Below are 19,734 nucleotides of genomic sequence, written 5' to 3'. Positions count from 1 at the left end.
TAAATGTACATGTATATGTTAAGCATCCAAAGTTTTGACTTAAAGATGCATTTAATAGGAAAAAAGGTGCAAACCCACCATGAAAAGATGCTAAATCACCACAGAAACACACTAACGGGCCACATAAAACTTGCAAATTATCATGAAAAGATGCCAAATCACCAAAAAAAACCACAACAAATATATGCAAAAGTACCATGAAAAGATGCAGAATGACCATTAAAGATATGAAATTACCACAAAAAGATGCAAAATCACCACAGAAACACACTAAATCACCACAATAACATGCAAATGACCATGAAAAGAGTCCAAATTACAAAAAAACATGCAAAATCCTGGCAGAAAGATGCAGAAACACAAGTAAAACAAGTAAAAGCCCAACAAAAAGATGCAGAATTACCACTAAAAGGTAGCAAATCATCACAGAAAGGTGCAAAACCACAACTAAACCACAACAAATTTACCACAAAAAGGTGCGAAATCACTATGAAAAGATGCAGGAACACAACATAAACATGCAAAACCTCAACAAAAATGTATAAATCACAATGAAAAGATGTAAAATCTCTACAAAAAAGTGGAAAATCACGACAAAAAGATGCAAAGTTGCCAATAAAAAGTGCTTAATCATCACAATAAACATGCAAATTATGATGAAAAGATGTCAAATCACCAAAAATCCATGCAAAATCCTGACAGAAAGATGCAAAAACACAAAAAATGGAAAATACCAACAAAAATATGCAAAATCAAAACAAAAAAATACTAAATCATCACAAGGTGCAAAATCACCATGAAAAGATGCAAACCCACCACAGAAATGCCCTAAAAACATGCAAGTTATCATGAAAAGATGTCAAATCACAAAAAAACATGACAAATCCTGACAGAAAGATGCAAAAACACAACTAAAACAAGCAAAAGCCCAACAAAAAGATGCAAAACCACAACAAAAGCACCACAAGAAAAACATTTCCTAAAAACAGGAAACCCCTCCAGTTGGTCTGGTCTGCTGATGTCACTGTGACATCACCAATAAGAAAGTAACCAGGAAGTGCTGAGAGCTCCTGATAAACAGGTGAACTCTGGAGAAACAGGTGAGTCTGAACTAAAATGTCTCTTTAACTGTTGTCTTTTATGTGTTTTTCTGTTGATTTTGGATGTTTTTGCATATTTGAACATTTCTGAGTGATTTTGGGTCTTTTTGAAGTCATTTTGCATGTTTTTGTGCTGAATTTCAGTTTGTGTTGCGATTTCATCTGTTTTGTGGTGATTTTGATGTTTTTCCTGGTATATTTGAATCTTTCAAGGTAGTTTTGGCTCTTTTTGAGTGATTTAGTGTCTTTTCGTGGTAATTCTGGCTGTTTTGTGGTGATTTTGCATGTTTATTGTGTTGATTTACAGTTTTTGTTGCAATTTCACCTGTTTTGTGGTAATTTTGGTCCTTTTTGTTCCGAATTTGAATTTTTGTCGTAATTTCACCTGTTTCTTGGTAACTGTGACCATTTTTGTGGTGATTTTTCATGTTTATGCTGGCATATTTGAACTTTTCACTGTAAGTTTAGCTCTTTTTGTGGTAATTTTACATGTTTTTTTGTTCCGAATTTGACTTTATGTCACGATTTCACTTGTTTTTTTGGTAATTTTGGTACTTTTTGTGGTGATTTTGGCTATTTTAGATCATTTCGATTATTATTTTAGATTATTTAACTGTATTTTGATAAATGTGTACTCTGCTGTTGTTATATTTTCTGATTACGTTGCAGCAAAAATGACAATTTTATTGAAAATTCTAAATTTTATTGATGCTTTGACTGTAATGTTCAGTCAGCGTTGGGTTATTTAATGAAATTCCTTCATGTTGCTGCAGAAAATCAATCACTGACTGAATATTTGTCGTATTTTTCACGTGTTTTCTGATTAGTGGGAGCAGAATATCTATTTCCAGGAACTCAATCAGGCCTGGAGTGAATAATTCTGAATAAAAAGAATTATTTCATGATCAGAAACACCAGCGGTTGTTCATTCTGTCTGCAGATTACGGTTTTTATGAAATGAAAACTTTAATGGAAGCGTGGGGATTAAATCTGATCGGGCGTGTCGGCTGATATTTTCAATCTATCGTGTTAATCTATGCATTTGTGGCGACATGTGGACATGTAGGTCACAGATTAAACTCCTGACAATAAATAATAGAACACTGCAGTTATTTACTGCTGACCTCTGGACCCTGTTTCCTGAATAATACCCACTAATCGCTGCTACGCCACGCAGAGAATGAAGGTTTTTAATGGTTTTTAACTCTAAAGTTCACATTAATTTACTGTTATTTTATAGATTTTTTTTCCTGTTTTGTTAAATTACAGAGACTAGCTAGGAAAATTAAAGGGAAAAATAGCATTAATTATTGATTCATTCTTTAAAAATGTGTAGTTTGTTCTTTTACAGTATTTAATTGTAAAATTATAGATTTTAAATATATTTAAACTGAAGATATTGTTCTTTTACAGCCATTTAAAAGAAAAATTATGACAAAAAATAGTATTAATTTACATATTGGCTGTAAAAAGAAATCATAATAAAAGGCTTAAAGTGGCAAAATGTGTGATGGTAAAATTTCATTTTTCAAAATTACCATCATTTAAAAAACAAAAACTTTGTATATTAAGGACAAAAAACTATCAATTATCTTTGACTGTCATTTCACAAATTTTGATAGTGGCTTTTGGTTTTTCATCTTTCTTACAGCTTTTTTGTTTTTTCTATTTTTTAAATTAATTAATTAATTAATTCATTTACCGTTTTTAGAAGTTACTCCACCATTTTTAACATATTTTTTCTGGCATTTTGTTCCAAGATTTTTATTTTAATTCTTTTTAATAATAATATTTCATAATATATACATACAGTATATATATATATATATATATATATATATATATATATATATATATATATATATATATATATATATATATATATTATTGTTTAATATAATATATTGTAATTATGTTTTATATTTATTTTTATAGTTTTTTAAAGTTTTTTCACTTTAATTAATTAATTAATTAATTAATTAATTAAAAGTTTGTAGATGTTGTTTGAACATTTTAAACATATTTTTCTGACATTTTGCTGCCAGATTTTTTTAATCTTAATTCATGCATTTATTGTTATTATTATTTATTTTCTATTAACTATTTCTTTTTTTTTCTCTTTAAAAAGTTAGTTTGTAGACATTATTTCACCATTTTTAATATATTTTTTCTGGCATTTTGCTGCCAGATTTAAATTTTTTGTACTCTTTTTCTTTTAATTTATCTATTTATTATTATTAATATTATTATTTTTTAAGATTAGTTTTCCATTTTTAGAGTTTTTTTCTTGTTTTTATTTAAAAATGAGACACAAAATGACAAAAACAAGAAACAAAATGACAAAAAATTTGACAAAAATTACAAAAATAAGACACAAAATGGTGAAAACGAGACAAGAAATGACAATAGATTAGACAAAAATGAGAAAACTGAGACACAAAATGACAAAAACAAGAAAAAAATGACCAAAAAAATTGACAAAATTGACAAAAGCGAGACACTGAATGACAGAAAGAGACAGACACTGGCGTCTCCAGAGATTTAGTGACTTAAATCCAGTCCAGTACGTTTCCTGCTGCTTGTGTCCATCATGGCGCTGTCCCCACTCATCCATCATTGGCGTCCCCTTGTCCATCATCGGCGTCCCCTCGTCCATCATCGGCGTCCCCTCGTCCATCATCGGTGTCCCCCTCGTCCATCATCGGCGTCCCCTCGTCCATCATTGGCGTCCCCCTCGTCCATCATTGGCGTCCCCTCGCCCATCATCGGCGTCCTCGCGTCCATCATCGGCGTCCCCCTCGTCCATCATTGGCGTCCCCTCGCCCATCATTGGCGTCCCCCTCGTCCATCATTGGCGTCCCCTCGCCCATCATTGGCATCCCCCTCGCCCATCATTGGCGTCCCCTTGCCCATCATCGGCGTCCTCGCGTCCATCATCGGCGTCCCCCTCGTCCATCATTGGCGTCCCCTCGCCCATCATTGACATCCCCCTCGTCCATCATTGGCATCCCCCTCGTCCATCATCGGCGTCCCCTCGTCCATCATCGGCGTCTCCTCGCCCATCATTGGCGTCCTCACGTCCATCATCGGCGTCCCCCTCGTCCATCATTGGCGTCCTCTCGTCCATCATCGGCATCCCCCTCGTCCATCATCGGCGTCCCCCTCGTCCATCATCGGCGTCCCCCTCATCCATCATTGGCGTCCTCTCGTCCATCATCGGCGTCCCCCTCATCCATCATCGGCGTCCTCTCGCCCATCATTTGCGTCCCCCTCGTCCATCATCGACGTCCTCTCGTCCATCATCGGCGTCCTCTCGTCCATCATCGGCGTCCCCCTCGTCCATCATCGGCGTCCCCCTTGTCCATCATCCGTGTCCCCCTCGTCCATCATTGGCGTCCCCCTCATCCATCATCGGCGTCCCCCTCGTCCATCATCGGCGTCCCCCTCATCCATCGTTGGCGTCCCCTCGTCCATCGTCGGCGTCCCTCTCGCCCATCATCGGCGTCCCCTCGTCCATCATCGGCGTCCCCCTTGTCCATCATCGGCGTCCCCCTCGTCCATCATCGGCGTCCCCCTCATCCATCGTTGGCGTCCCCTCGTCCATCATCGGCGTCCCCCTCATCCATCGTTGGCGTCCCCTCGTCCATCATCGGCGTCCCTCTCGCCCATCATCGGCGTCCCTCTCGCCCATCATCGGCGTCCTCTCGTCCATCATCGGCGTCCCCCTTGTCCATCATCGGCGTCCCCCTCGTCCATCATTGGCGTCCCCCTCGTCCATCATCGGCATCCCCCTCATCCATCGCTGGCGTCCCCTCGTCCATCATCGGCGTCCCTCTCGCCCATCATCGGCGTCCCCTCGTCCCTCGGCTCTTTAGTGAGACTGGAGGCAGGTTTCCACGGCGATGCGGCATTGTGCATTCAGAACACGCCTGCTGCTGCTAATTGTAATTCAGCAGCGCTAACGGCGGCCACCCTGAGCGGCTCCACTTCATTCCTCTCCAGCCTCATCAGGATCATCCTCATGTCAGTCAGTAAACAAGGGCCCTGGAAACGTTGGCTTCTTATTCTGTCCTGTGGAAGTTAAAACTCTTTCCTGCTGAAAAGCAACAAACGTCTTCACTTCAGAGCTGCAGGAGAAGACGGAAAAGGGTTAAAATCTGATTTAGACTCAACACTGAGAGAAGAAATAGACCCAAAAGTTAAAATTCTGGAAAATCTGCCTCCTCAGAGTCCGCTGATTCTGTATCTACAGGAACTTTCGTGTATTTAAAACAACAGAAAGTAGGCAAAATTTACAGAAAGATACACAAAATAAAATGAGACAAAACAATGAAAACAGGAAAACACAAAATGACTCAAGTGACACAAAAAAGACACAAGCCAAAAAATTAGACATAAATGACAAAAGTGAGATAAACGACAAAAAATTCGACAAACACAAGATACGACAGAAAAGAGACACAAAATAAAATAAACACGAAACGTCAAAAACTAAACAAAAATGTGACACAAAACAAGAAAAACGAGACAAAAAATGACAAAAATGAGACAAAAAATGACAAAAAATACATAAAACTACAAAAACAAGGCATAAATTGAGACACAAAACAACAAAAACAAGACATGAAATGACAAAAACGAGACACAAAATGACAAAAATGAGACAAAAAAATGACAAAAATGAGACACAAAATGACAAAAATGAGACAAAATTTAAAAAAGACATAAAAAGATAAAAATGAGACACAAAACGACAAAAATGAGACAAAAAAGACAAAAATGAGACACAAAATGAAAAAAACAGGACACAAAATGTCCCAAATGAGACACATGACAAAAAACTGGACTACAAAAAACAGACAGAAACCGACAAAAACAAGAAAAATATGAGACACAAGATTAGAAAAATGAGACACAAAACAACAGAAACAAAAAACACACAAAACTGCCACCACCATGCTTCAAGTCATGATGCTACCACCACCATGCTTTAATGACATCAGCCTCCATTTCCATCTGTTATGGACTTATCTGTAATAAACAGTTCATGGCTACCACTGAAGACAATTCAAAACTCCAGTTCGTCATTAAAATCCTGTTAAAATATAACTGGATAACATCAGATGTGATAAAATATGATTCATATTCTTGTGAAACCTCCTAATTTCAGGGTCAGTTATTGAGTAAATCTGATCACAGTGTCCTGTGACGGTTCGGTACAACCCGTGCTCGTCTGAACATGGATCAAACATGTTAATTCCAGGTTCTTTGATGTCCCTGTGACTCCACCTGGACGTTCAACAATGGGACGCCTGTCCTCTGCTGCTTCCTGTTAGCATTCACATTCACATTCACACTCTTTTTTTACACCTGCCGCTTGCTATTTCTCTTTTTGTCATCAGAGAAAGACCTTGTGTTAACTTTCCTCCGCACCGCTGGCACATTCTCTGCTTTTCAACATGGAGAACTCAATTATCCTCAGACATAAAAGAACCAAAGCGTTCTCACTTCTAACGAGGTGTTCTTCATAAATGAATAATAAGTGAGTGGTAACTATTGGTTCTTATGGATGATAAATAAACCATCTGGCTGCTTCTGATTTATAGATCAGTTAAAGACACGGATCCAAACTCTCTTTTGTCCAGTCTGATTCATCTCTACTATATTACTTTACTATAGACCACGATATACGACTATCCACCACGATATATGACTATACACAACTATAGACGACTATACACAACTATAGACAACTATAGACAACTATAGATGACTATAGACTATACACGACTATACACAACTATAGACAACTATACACAACTATAGACAACTATAGACAACTATAGATGACTATAGACTATACACGACTATACACAACTATAGCTGACTATTGACTATACACGACTATACACAACTATAGACGACTAGACAATTATAGAGGACTATAGACTATACACGACTATACACAGCTATAGATGACTATAGACAACTATAGATGTCTATAGACTATACACGACTATACACAACTATAGATGACTATAGACTATACACGACTATACACAACTATAGATGACTATAGACTATACACGACTATAAACAACTATAGATGACTATAGACAACTATAGATGACTATAGACTATACATAACTATACACAACTATAGATGACTATAGACTATACAGGACTATACACAACTATAGATAACTATAGACTATACACAACTATACACAACTATAGATGACTATAGACTATACACGACTATAAACAACTATACATGACTATACACAACTATAGATGACTATAGACTATACACGACTATACACAACTATAGATAACTATAGACTATACACGACTTTACACAACTATAGATGACTATAGACTATACACGACTGTACACAACTATAGACGACTATAGACAATTATAGATGACTATAGACTATACACGACTATACACAACTATAGATGACTATAGACAACTATAGATGACTATGGACTATACACAACTATAGATGACTATAGACAACTATAGATGACTATAGACTATACACAATTATACACAACTATAGACAACTATACACAACTATAGACAACTATAGACGACTATAGACAACTATAAATGACTATAGACGACTATAGATGACTATAGACGACTATAGATGACTGTAGACAACTAGAGATGATTGTAGACGACTATAGATGACTATAGACGACTATAGACAACTCCAGACAACTATAGATGACTGTAGATGACTATAGACGACTCCAGACGACTATAGATGACTGTAGATGACTATAGACGACTGTAGATGACTATAGACGACTATAGATGATGATAGAGGACTACAGATGACCAAAGACGACTATAGACGACTCTAGACAACGATAGATGCCTATAGACGACAACAGATGGCTATACACAACTATAGACTACTATAGACGACTCTAGATGACAATAGACTACTATAGACAACTATAGACAACTATAGATGACTATAGACGACTCCAGACGACTCCAGACGACTATAGATGACTGTAGATGACTATAGACGACTGTAGATGACTATAGACGACTATAGATGATGATAGAGGACTACAGATGACCAAAGACGACTATAGACAACTATAGACGACTCTAGACAACGATAGATGCCTATAGACGACAACAGATGACTATACACAACTATAGACTACTATAGACGACTCTAGATGACAATAGACTACTATAGACAACTATAGACGACTATAGATGACTGTAGACTATAGATGACTCCGGACGACTATAGACAACTATAGATGACTCCAGATGACTATAGACGACTGTAGACGACTATAGATGACTCCAGATGACTATAGATGACTATAGATGACTCCAGACGACTATAGATGAATATAGATTACTACAGATGACTATAGACGACTGTAGACGACTATAGATGACTCCAGACGACTATAGATGACTATAGATGACTCCAGACGACTATAGATGACTATAGATGACTCCAGATGACTATAGATGAATATAGATTACTACAGATGACTATAGACGACTATAGACGACTATAGACGACTCAAGACGACTATAGATGACTATAGACAACTATAGACAACTATAGACGACTATCAATGTTAATATGTGACTATAGATGACTATAGATGTTAATATGCGACTATGGATGACCATAGATGACTATAAATGATTATAGATGACTTTAGATGTTAATATGACACTATAGACGTTGACGAGTAATAAGAGGTAACTCTTGGTTCTTATGGATGATACATAAACCATCTGGCTGCTTCTGATTAATAGATCAGTTAAAGACACGGATCAGAACACTCCTTTATCCAGCCTGATTCATCTCTACTGTCTACATGTTTAATCCTGATAATAACTGCAAGATCAAGCCTCATTTTTTCATTTTTCATCTTAATAAAACCCCATGTGTTGAAATGTACCAGAGAGGGAACCCTTCTCTTTGAATAACTGGTGAAAGGCCACAGGAAAATGTCTGTAATCCCACTAAATCGCCTCATTCGAATCAGCCGTTAGATTCAGTTCAATGTCCAGAAACTGATAAATCAGATCCAAACAGAGACATTCTGAAGGCTGTGAGGAGTCCTTTGGAAGTCCTAAAGCCCAGAAACCTCCATCTATCCGTCTATCCGTCTACAGAGAGGGAAGAAGTGTTCAGATCCTGTATTTATTAAAAGTACCACAGCAGAAATGTGAAAAAGAAGTGCATTGTGAGTGTTTTTGTGGCAGCTCGTAGCTCCGGTTTGATGTTCAGGGACAGCAGACGAAGCTGAAGCCTCCACACGACATGATTAATTCAAGAGGAAGGAAGAAAAATCAAAGTTCTGACACAGAAATCTATTCTCAGTTTCATTCTAATCTTTGTTTTTCACTCAGATTCTGGATCAGTTGAACATTTAGTGGAAAGTGACACGTTTCATTGAAATCACAAGTCGACTGCACACAGTCACGACTATACAAACTACACGACTATACACGACTATAGATGACTATACAAAACTACACACGACTATAGATGACTACACACGACTAATTACAACTATACATGATTATAGATGACTATAGACGACTACACACGACTAATTACAACTATACATGATTATAGATGACTATAGACGACTATCGATAACTATAGATGACTATAGACAACTATAGATGACTATAGACGACTATAGACTACTATAGATGACTATAGACGACTATAGATGACTATAGATGACTATAGACGACTATAGACTACTATAGATGACTATAGACGACTATAGATGACTATAGATGACTATAGACGACTATAGACTATAGATGACTATAGACGACTATAGATGACTATAGATGACTATAGACGACTATAGATGACTATAGATAACATTAGATGACTACAGACGACTATAGATGACTATAGATGACTATAGACGACTATAGATGACTATAGATGTCAATACACAACTATAGATGACTATAGACGACTATAGACTATAGATGACTATAGACGACTATAGATGACTATAGACGACTATAGATGACTATAGATGACTATAGACGACTATAGATGACTATAGATGACTATAGACGACTATAGATGACTATAGATAACATTAGATGACTACAGACGACTATAGATGACTATAGATGACTATAGACGACTATAGATGACTATAGATGTCAATACACAACTATAGATGACTATAGACGACTATGCTCGGTTACACTTGACAATACTCGACAATACATGACTACACAAGTATACTTGACTATAGACCACTATACATGACAGTACACAACTGTACACAATTATACACAACTATACATTAATCTATTTTAATTTAATTTTATTTTAGTCTTCCCCTTAACATGAACTAGAACACACAAATGCTCCCGTTTTGTGTGTTTTGTGGTGACAGATGAAGTTGGATGTTGTGGTCGTCGTGTTTCTGAGTTCTGAGCTGTTGTTTTTGTTTTTATCCACTACAGAGTCCTCAAATCCAGACCTTATTATTTCTGGAGCCTCTTCCTTATATGCCGGTCTGTTGGGTTGCCAGGTTGCACCAGAAATCCTTCAGTCAGCTTCAATAACAAAGTAGAACTTCTCAAAGTAAGAAAGTTTTCTGTCTGATTATCAACCTGGCAGATTACTAGCTTTAATATTCACCACCATGATGCTGCCACCACCATGCTTCACGTTATCATGGTGCTGCCACCACCGTGCTTCACGTCATGATGCTGCCACCACTATACCTTCTTATATCTAATATGCTTCTTTTATCTGATATATTCGATTGACTACTTTGCAGAATTCTGTTTTCACTTTGACATGAAAGAGTCTTTATTGGTTCAGGATAGATAGATAGATAGATAGACAGATAGATAGATAGACAGATAGATAGATAGATATGGGTGTGTCGTTTCTCCGGTGCCCCCCTCCTCCCCCCTCCCTCCACCGTCGGTCGCCCTCGTGCGCCAACAGCCGCCTCCGACCGGCGGGAAGCACGCGCTGGATTCCGTGGCAGAAATTTAAACTTTAACGATCCCTTAGATGTGAAATTAAAAAACAAATCTTCTTCAAGCTTCACCTGTACGGGAGGGGACGTACACCGGAGGCTCTAACCGGACACCGGACGGAGATCTGACCGACAATGTGACGCTGTGGAGCGGCGACGGAGGATTATGTGTTCGGTCTGTACCGGAGGCTCTAAAAATAGGCGAGTTTCGGTGCGCGGAGTGAAGCTGCTGCTCTGAAGAAGTGTTTTGCTCGTTAACGTCTCCGTGGTGGATTAGGAGCGGATACCGGAGGATACCGAGGCTACCGGACCCAGGCTACCGGACCGGGCTGCTCCGGTGGGTGGATGTTTGGATGCTGCACTCAAGGACACCTTCTTCTCTTCTTCTGGGCTTCTAACCGGAGCAGGATTTCTGCACACCGACGTTACCGGAATTAGAGGCTCCGAGCGGCACTTTCTGTGTGGATACCGTGGCTCGGCTCGGCTCACCGGACGGCTCCGGTACTTTGGAGCATCCCGGGGAGGCTGCGGCTCCGTCCGTCCGCCCACCGGCGTCTCTTTTCAGGATTTATTCCACCGGCACCTGGATCCAGTTGGTTTCGGTATTTTTCTACCCTGACTGCGCGCGCGTCTGTTCAGCTTCTACCGCACACACGCACGCGCGCACAGAAGTCCCCAGATCGGCTCCGAGCAGCCGGGAGTTGGATAAGAGCTCCGTTTCTCCCGCCCGCTTTCTGGGCTTTTTGTGATTTAAAACCGAGACCGGGAGTGAAGGAGGATTTACCGGGGAGGAGCGGAGCCGCAGATCGATGAAGGTAAGGCTGCTCTGATCATGCGGGGTGTGCGTGTGACGGTGGCGGGGCTCTGCGGCTCCTCGGTGCCACCGGAGGAAGCCCGGCCAGGCGCGCCGCGGTGCCAACACCAGTTTTATTCTGAATGTGATGAGACTCTGCTGTCTCCTGGCTCGGTGTGTGACTCCCGTTGTTTCCCGGTGCTGCGGGGAGCTCCGTGCCCTCCTCCCGGGGCTGCGGGGAGCTCCGTGCCCTCCTCCCGGGGCTGCGGGGAGCTCCGTGCCCTCCTCCCGGGGCTGTGGACTCCTGGTCCCGGAGCTCCGAACCTCCCGCTGCGCTCTGGGGGAGAATTTGTTCTGGATGGTTTTTATTTCTGTGTGTTTTTGCTGGGAGGATGGTGCATGCATGGGAATGTGCGCGCGTGCACGGGCTGCCAGGCGCGTGCACAGCGTGTGTGTGTTTTCATAGAGGAGGGGGGCTCTGTGTGTTTCTGAAGCTGCCTCATCATGCCGCTCCAGCTGAGTGGCGTTATACAGCCGCATCTATTATGCAGGAGGAGAGGAGATGAGAACACGAGGAGAGGAGAGGAGAAAATAAAACATGAGGCTGCAGAAGAAAATCAAGAAAATCACACCTGTGCGTTAGAGAGGAGCACCGGAGCTTCAGGAAGCTTCAGGACCTGATGGTGCTTCTGCTTCCTGAAGCTTCCTGGAGGCTGGAGGTGGATTTGTGGAACAAAAAGACTCAAATTATCTCCAAAATTACTCACAAATTCCCCAGAATGAAGCAAAAATGCTCCAAAATGTCTAAAATTTGCACAAAATGACTCAAAAATGCTTTCAAATGCCTAAAGAATTCATCAAAATGACTCAGAAATTCTCCAAAATGACTCAGAAATTCTCCAGAATGACTCAAAAATTCTCCAAAATGACTTTAATTTGTACAAAATGACTCAAAAATTCTCCAAAATGACACAAAAATTCCCCCAAATGAGTTAAATTTGTACAAAATTACTCACAAATTCTCCAGATTGACTCAAAAATTCCACCAAAAATTCTCCAAAATGTCACAGATTTGTACAAAATGAGTCAAAAATTGAAGCTGTAATGCTCCAACACATCAGACCTGAGCATGCAGATTTTTTTTCCTCCTTCAGATGTGAAGCTGCTGGTAGTTGCAGATGAACTCCAGGTTCAGGATCCAGAAGTTCTGCAGGTCTGGTTCCTCAGCTGGAGGTGGAGTTTCTGTGTTTAATTCTTCTTTCTGGAAGATGGAATTGCAGTTTTTTTCTGACAGAAGTTGCAGTTTGATTGCAATATGTTTGTTCAAAGCCGAGCTTCAGTTCAAAGTTGAAGGTTTCTTTCATCACATATAGCTTGATTTACAGTCTTTGCAATCCGCTGGTTCCATTTTTGTCATCAGAAGCATTTACAAAATGAGGACAACTTTGTAGAACATGACAGTTAAAACCCTGGGTCACACATGTTGCACAAAATGACAGAAAAATTTTCCAAAATGTTTTGAATTTGCACAAAAAGCTCAAAAATTCTCCAAAATGACTCTAAAATGTCTAAAATTTGCACAAAATGACTCAAAATATCTCTGAAATGACTCCAGAATGACTCAAAATGTTCCAAAATTACTCAAACAATGCTCCAAAATGTCTTAAAGTTGTATAAAATGACTCAAAATATCACAAAAATGTCTCAGATTGTACAGAATGACTCACAAATGCTCCAAAATGTCTTAAATGTGCGCAACATGACTCAAAATATCTCTAAAGTGGCTCAAAAATTCTCCAAAATGACTGAAAATATCTCCAAAATGTGTCAAATTTGCACAAAATGATTCAAATATTCTCTAAAATATCTGAAATCTATACAAAATGACTCAAAAATTCTCCAAAATCTCTCAGATTAAAACAGAATGACTCCAAATATGTCCAAAGCTGCTGGTAGCTGCAGATGAGCTGGTGGAGGATGCAGCTCCAGAACCTCGGAGAGCTCCAGCTTCAGGATCCAGAGGAAACAGAATTACTCAAGAATGACTCAAAAATTCCCAAAAATGACTAAAAAAACACCAAAATGTCTTAAATTTGTACAGAATGACTTCAAAAATGTCTAAAATATCTTAAATTTGTACAAAAAGACTCCAAAATGCTCCAGAATGTCTACGATTAGTATAAAAATGACTCAAAAATTCTCCAAAATGTCTCAAATGTGCACAAAATGTCTTAATTAGCTGTTGTTGCGATGTGCTGGTTGCATTTTTTCACATTTTGATGCTGAACCGGTTCATCTCTGAGTCCGACCAGCAGCTGCTGAACACCCAGAGCAGATATTTTATTCTTTAAATCCTCTCTGATCCATGCTTCTCGTCTTTTTTCCTCCTATTGTCGAGGCGGTGGCAGCTGTAGATGAACACACCCTCCCATCTTTCCTCTCCTCCAGCTGACCTCAGACCTCCTCCAGCCCTCAGCAGGTGATGAAGTGATGTTCTCAGGTAGCTGTAGCTCCTCCACTGCTGCAGCTCTGCATGCTTTCCTCTCATTAGCAGCCTCTTCTTCTTCTTCTACCTCCACATTTAGCCTAGTCAGGATCTCTCTCTCAGGATTCCTCGTTCCAATATGTCTCAAATTTGCACAAAATGACTCAAAACATCTCCAAAGTGACTATAAATATGCTCCAAAATGTGGTAAGTATCTCCAAAATGACTCAAAAATTCTCCAAACTGTCTCAGATTTGCACAAAATGACTCAAAAATTCTCCAAAATGGCTGAGAAGTGCTCCAAAATGACTTAAATGTCTCCAAAATGACTCAAAAATGCTCCAAAATGTTTTCATCGTCCTGAAACTTATGGAACGGTCTGGATCTCTAAATATACGCAATTGTTAAAAAAAAAGAAAAAAAAAGAAGAAAATGTACAGAAAAATTCACAAGACTGTGTGAAAACTGTGATAATGTGGAATAGCCAAGGTGTTCTTAGTAGATTTACTCATAGACGGTTCGACGCAAACAGGAAATGGTCGGGTTTCACCTCAAACCCTGAAATGACCTCAGAAATCACAACAAAAAGATGAGAAATCACAATAAAAAGCCATGAAATCACCACAAAAAGATGAGAAATCACAATAAAAAAACCATGAAATCACCACAAAAAAACTAAGTCAACACAGACAGACACAAAATCATGTGTTGATATTGTTGTACTTTCATAAATCATCTGAATATGGGCAGGTGCAAAATAGTCTGTTCTTATCATTTCAGTATAAACTACAATAGGACCCAAAATCACCACAAAAAAAGATGAGAAATCACAATTAAAACCCATGAAATCACCAGATGCAAAAGCAACACAAAAATATACAACTCTAAATCACTATAAAAGATGTGAATTTACCTCAAAAACCCTTTAAAAAGTCACCATAAAAAGATCAGACCATTTAAAGTTCAGGTTCTGTTTGTTTTTTACTCATTTGTGTTTTTTTTTTTAAACTCTTTTTTTGTCTCAAATAAATCAAACAAACAGAGGAAAATGTGGTGTTAGTGTTGGGTTAGACGGTAAGATGGATTGGCATTAGACGGACAGATGGGTTGGCATTAGACGGACAGACGGGTTGGCATTAGACAGACAGACGGGTTGGCATTAGACAGACAGACGGGTTGGCATTAGACGGACAGACAGGTTGGGTTAGATGGACAGACGGGTTGGCATTAGACGGACAGACGGGTTGGGTTAGACGGACAGACGGGTTGGCATTAGACGGACAGACGGGTTGGGTTAGATGGATAGACGGGTTGGGTTAGATGGATAGACGGGTTGGGTTAGATGGATAGACGGTTTGGCGTTAGACGGACAGACGGGCTGGGTTAGATGGACAGACGGGTTGGGTTAGATGGGTAGACGGGTTGGCGTCAGATGGATAGACGGGTTGGGTTAGATGGACAGACGGGTTGGGTTAGACGGTCAGACGGGTTGGGTTAGATGGATAGACGGGTTGGGTTAGATGGACAGACGGGTTGGGTTAGATGGATAGACGGGTTGGGTTAGATGGACAGACGGGTTGGGTTAGAGGGACAGACGGGTTGGGTTAGATGGACAGACGGGTTGGGTTAGACGGACAGACGGGTTGGCATTAGACGGTCAGACGGGTTGGCGTTAGACGGTCAGACGGGTTGGCGTTAGACAGACAGACGGGTTGGGTTAGACGGACAGACGGGTTGGCATTAGATGGTCAGACGGGTTGGCGTTAGACAGACAGACGGGTTGGGTTAGACGGACAGACGGGTTGGCATTAGACGGTCAGACGGGTTGGTGTTAGACGGACAGACGGGTTGGCGTTAGACAGACAGACGGGTTGGCGTTAGACGGTCAGACGGGTTGGCATTAGACGGTCAGACGGGTTGGTGTTAGACGGACAGACGGGTTGGCGTTAGACAGACAGACGGGTTGGCGTTAGACGGTCAGACGGGTTGGGTTAGATGGACAGTCGGTCAACCAGAGACCGGCTGCTTTCTAACAGCGGTGGAGGATGCTAACGTGTTAATGCGGCTGGAGTGCTGCGTTGTTTTGTGGCGACTGTTATCATTTGAGAGCATCACGTGTTTCAGGGTGCTTTCACACCTACGTCTTTTAGTCCGCTTAAAGCGGACTGGAGTCCGCAACACCTGCAAGTACGGTTCGTTTGGGCTGATGTGAAAGCATACCAGATTTTTTTGGTTCGGACTAACGAACCGCACCGAGACCACCTTCGGGAGGTGGTCTCGGTCCGCTTCTATGTGAACTCCAGTTCGGTTCGCTCCTGAAGAGAACACAAACCTGTCTCCATTCGGACCACTTGATGGCGCAGCAGACTTTTTGGTCTACGGGAGTTTCCGTAGCAACCTGCACAGGGAATTTTATGCCAATCATCGTACACCTACGTCATCGTAAACGCCTTGTTTTGTAAACAGCGCCGCCAAACGACTGGGGGGAGATATAACATTAATTGGAGTAGGTTCACCTGCGAAAACACTGGTGTGAATGCGAACCGAACCAGTTGAAAATAGCAACATTGTAACAACTTTTGGGTCCAAACGAACCACTTTAGCGGACTAACAGGTGTGAAAGCACCCTCACATCCCATTAGCACAGAGAGCACATCCCACCTCCCCACTCACACTCTGCTATTTCCATCCGACACATTTGCTGCCGTAGCGTCCTTTTGTCAGGCGGCACAGAAAAAATTCAACCTGTCATTTCTGAAAGCTGCACAAACATCTCGGCGTAAAATGTTTTCCACAACAAAAAGGATCCGAGCTCGACAACTGGAGGTTACATCAGCTCACGTCGTCCGTTAATCTGCTCACCACAACTTTAAACGTGATGCAGATGCAAATTGAAAAATGTTTAGACTTCAACAGTGCGCAAAAATCAGGACCAATGCTCTTAGCTTTAGCATCCCTCATCTGTGCATGTAACAGGTTAGCATTGCCTTAGGGTTAGGATGGACAGGAAGTGATGTATATGTGGCCTGTACATGCTCCAATCTGACTCAGGCTTTACATGTATGATCAGAGTATGGCCTTCTCCAGATACACAGGCCAAAATACACTCTCAGTCACAGCGCCACCTGGTGGACATGCATGGATGTGAGGACCCGATCAACACTGCTTGCAGCTTTAATTAGGGTCCGACCATCAAGAGTGCGAAAGACTCTATTGCAGGGGTGTCAAACTCATTTTAGTCCAGGGTCCACATTCAGCCCAATTTGATCTCCAGTGGACCGGACAGCTTAATGACCTACAACCTGAAAGTTCTTCACAAAAATAAGATCAATTTCATCAACATTCAGCCTCAGTTTATCATTTCCACATCACAACTTCCTGATCACAGAGTGCCTACAAAGGAACACAACATTTAGTCACCTGGAACTGAATGATATAGCATTTTAGTTTATGATCAAAACAACAAAAGTCAGACAAAAAAAGACAAAAAAACCCAACAAAAACAAGACAAAAAAATGAGAGAAACGACACTAAATAAAACAAAAAAGAGACAACACAAGCGAGACAAAAAGTCCACAAAACGACACAAGCGATGCTTAAAACAACAAATAAAACAAAATATAAAATAATGACAAAAATAAGATTAAAAGCACAAGCGAGACAAAAAGGAAGCAAAAAACAACAAAAACATGAGAGAAATGACAAGTCAGAAGAAAAAAGGCAAAAATAACAAAAACAAGACAAAAATAAGAAAAAAACCACAAATGAGACAAAAAGGAAACAAAATGACAAAAACGAGAAACAAACAACAAAAGTCTGACAAAAACCAACAAAAACAAGACAAATTATTACAAAAATGAGACACAAAATGACAAAAGAACAATGAATGATCTAGTAACGCTGCTTGCAGCTTTAATTAGGGTCCGAGCATCGAATGGTTGAGACTCTATTGAAATGCAAGGAATTATTTTTCTTCACTATTATTCTTATTTGAAAACGCGTGAAACTTTGCACACACATCAAAAAATTTTATATTTTAGGGGAATTGCATAGATGTCAGCCAAAGTGGCTCCATAGCGCCTCCTTGCAAATTTCAAACATTTCCTACGGCCAGTGCTTGTCACCTACAGTTATGAAATCTGATACACATATGTAACTCATCAAGACACACAAAAATGTAATTGTCACTCATGCCCAAAACCCAACAGGAAGTCGGCCATTTTGAATTATGTGTCATATTTTGGACGATTTTGGACCAATTTTTGCACATTTTCAAAAGCTATAAACTCAAACGGTAAACCAACAGAGCTGAAATTTGGCCAGAAAGTACACCAGACATGGGTGATCAAAAGTTAGCAAAGTGCTCCACAGAACTCTGAGAGTGTGGAAATGGCAGCTGGTGGAATTTTGACAATTCGCCATGAAACAGGAAGTGCTGTAAAACTAGCCTGTACATTCTCCAATCTGCCTCAAACTTCACATGTATGATCAGACGCCGACCCTGCTAACATACATAGGCCGATATAGATTCACAGTGATACCGCTGCCACCTGGTGGACAGTTTTGATAGTTCGCCATCAACAAGGCCACAAGCCAAAATATGCTCTCTATTGCAGTGCCACCTGGTGGACATGCTTGGATTGGCTGACCAGCAAAGATTCAAGGACCCGACCAATGCTGCTTGCAGCTTTAATTATATCTTTATTTCTAGCCTCGTACTTTTGTCAAAGCTTCTTTCATGCCTCAGGTGCTTTAACGTGTACAATTCCCCAATGAGGGATCAATAAGGCATATTTTATTTAATAATTTCTAAGAATACCGTTTTCTCACATGTGATCTAAAGAAACTCAAATTTGCTTAAATTCGTGGCACCCGGCTTGTGATATTTTACATTTTTACCCACTATACAGACATTAGAAATGAAGAGAAAAGTCAAGATCGCAGCTTCGGTTCACCTTTTTATTTGGTGGAAACGAGCAGCTTTAAAGTGTGAAACAGAAAAAAACACATCCAGCGACGGGTGGTTCTTGTTAATATCACACGCTATTCATAGAATGTCCTGTTTTTAATTGAAACACCTCCCATCTGCTCTGTTAGCTCCTCGCACCTTTAATTGATACCCAGCGTCACCAGCAGCCTGGATTCACGCGTCTCTGAAACAGCAGCAGGGGAATCAGTTACGTCACATCCAGACTTCCAGATAATTAATTTTAACGCTAATGTGAGGTTATTCTTACTTACAGTGAGACTGAAACTGATCCTGAGTCAGTTTGATGCTAATGAGCTCCAAGGAGGCAAATTTTACACTTTTTGATTGTATATTC

At 40.3% G+C, this 19,734-nt stretch overlaps 1 long non-coding RNA gene across 1 annotated transcript in view; it reads left to right on the top strand.

Moving 5' to 3' along the window:
- Window positions 1–11,072: 11,072 nt before the first annotated feature.
- The window catches only part of LOC129349326 (uncharacterized), a 162,636-nt gene continuing 153,974 nt past the window's right edge, over window positions 11,073–19,734 (top strand). Inside the window, exon 1 of the long non-coding RNA XR_008602308.1 lies at window positions 11,073–11,947. This is a non-coding gene — a long non-coding RNA (uncharacterized LOC129349326). The remainder of the gene's footprint in view (window positions 11,948–19,734) is intronic.

Source organism: Amphiprion ocellaris, chromosome 7 (genome assembly GCF_022539595.1).
Source record: "Amphiprion ocellaris isolate individual 3 ecotype Okinawa chromosome 7, ASM2253959v1, whole genome shotgun sequence".
In the NCBI taxonomy this organism is placed as follows: Eukaryota; Metazoa; Chordata; class Actinopteri; family Pomacentridae; genus Amphiprion; species Amphiprion ocellaris.
The sequence above is the reverse complement of the archived record's forward strand: the minus strand, read 5'-3'. Positions and strand labels throughout refer to the sequence as shown.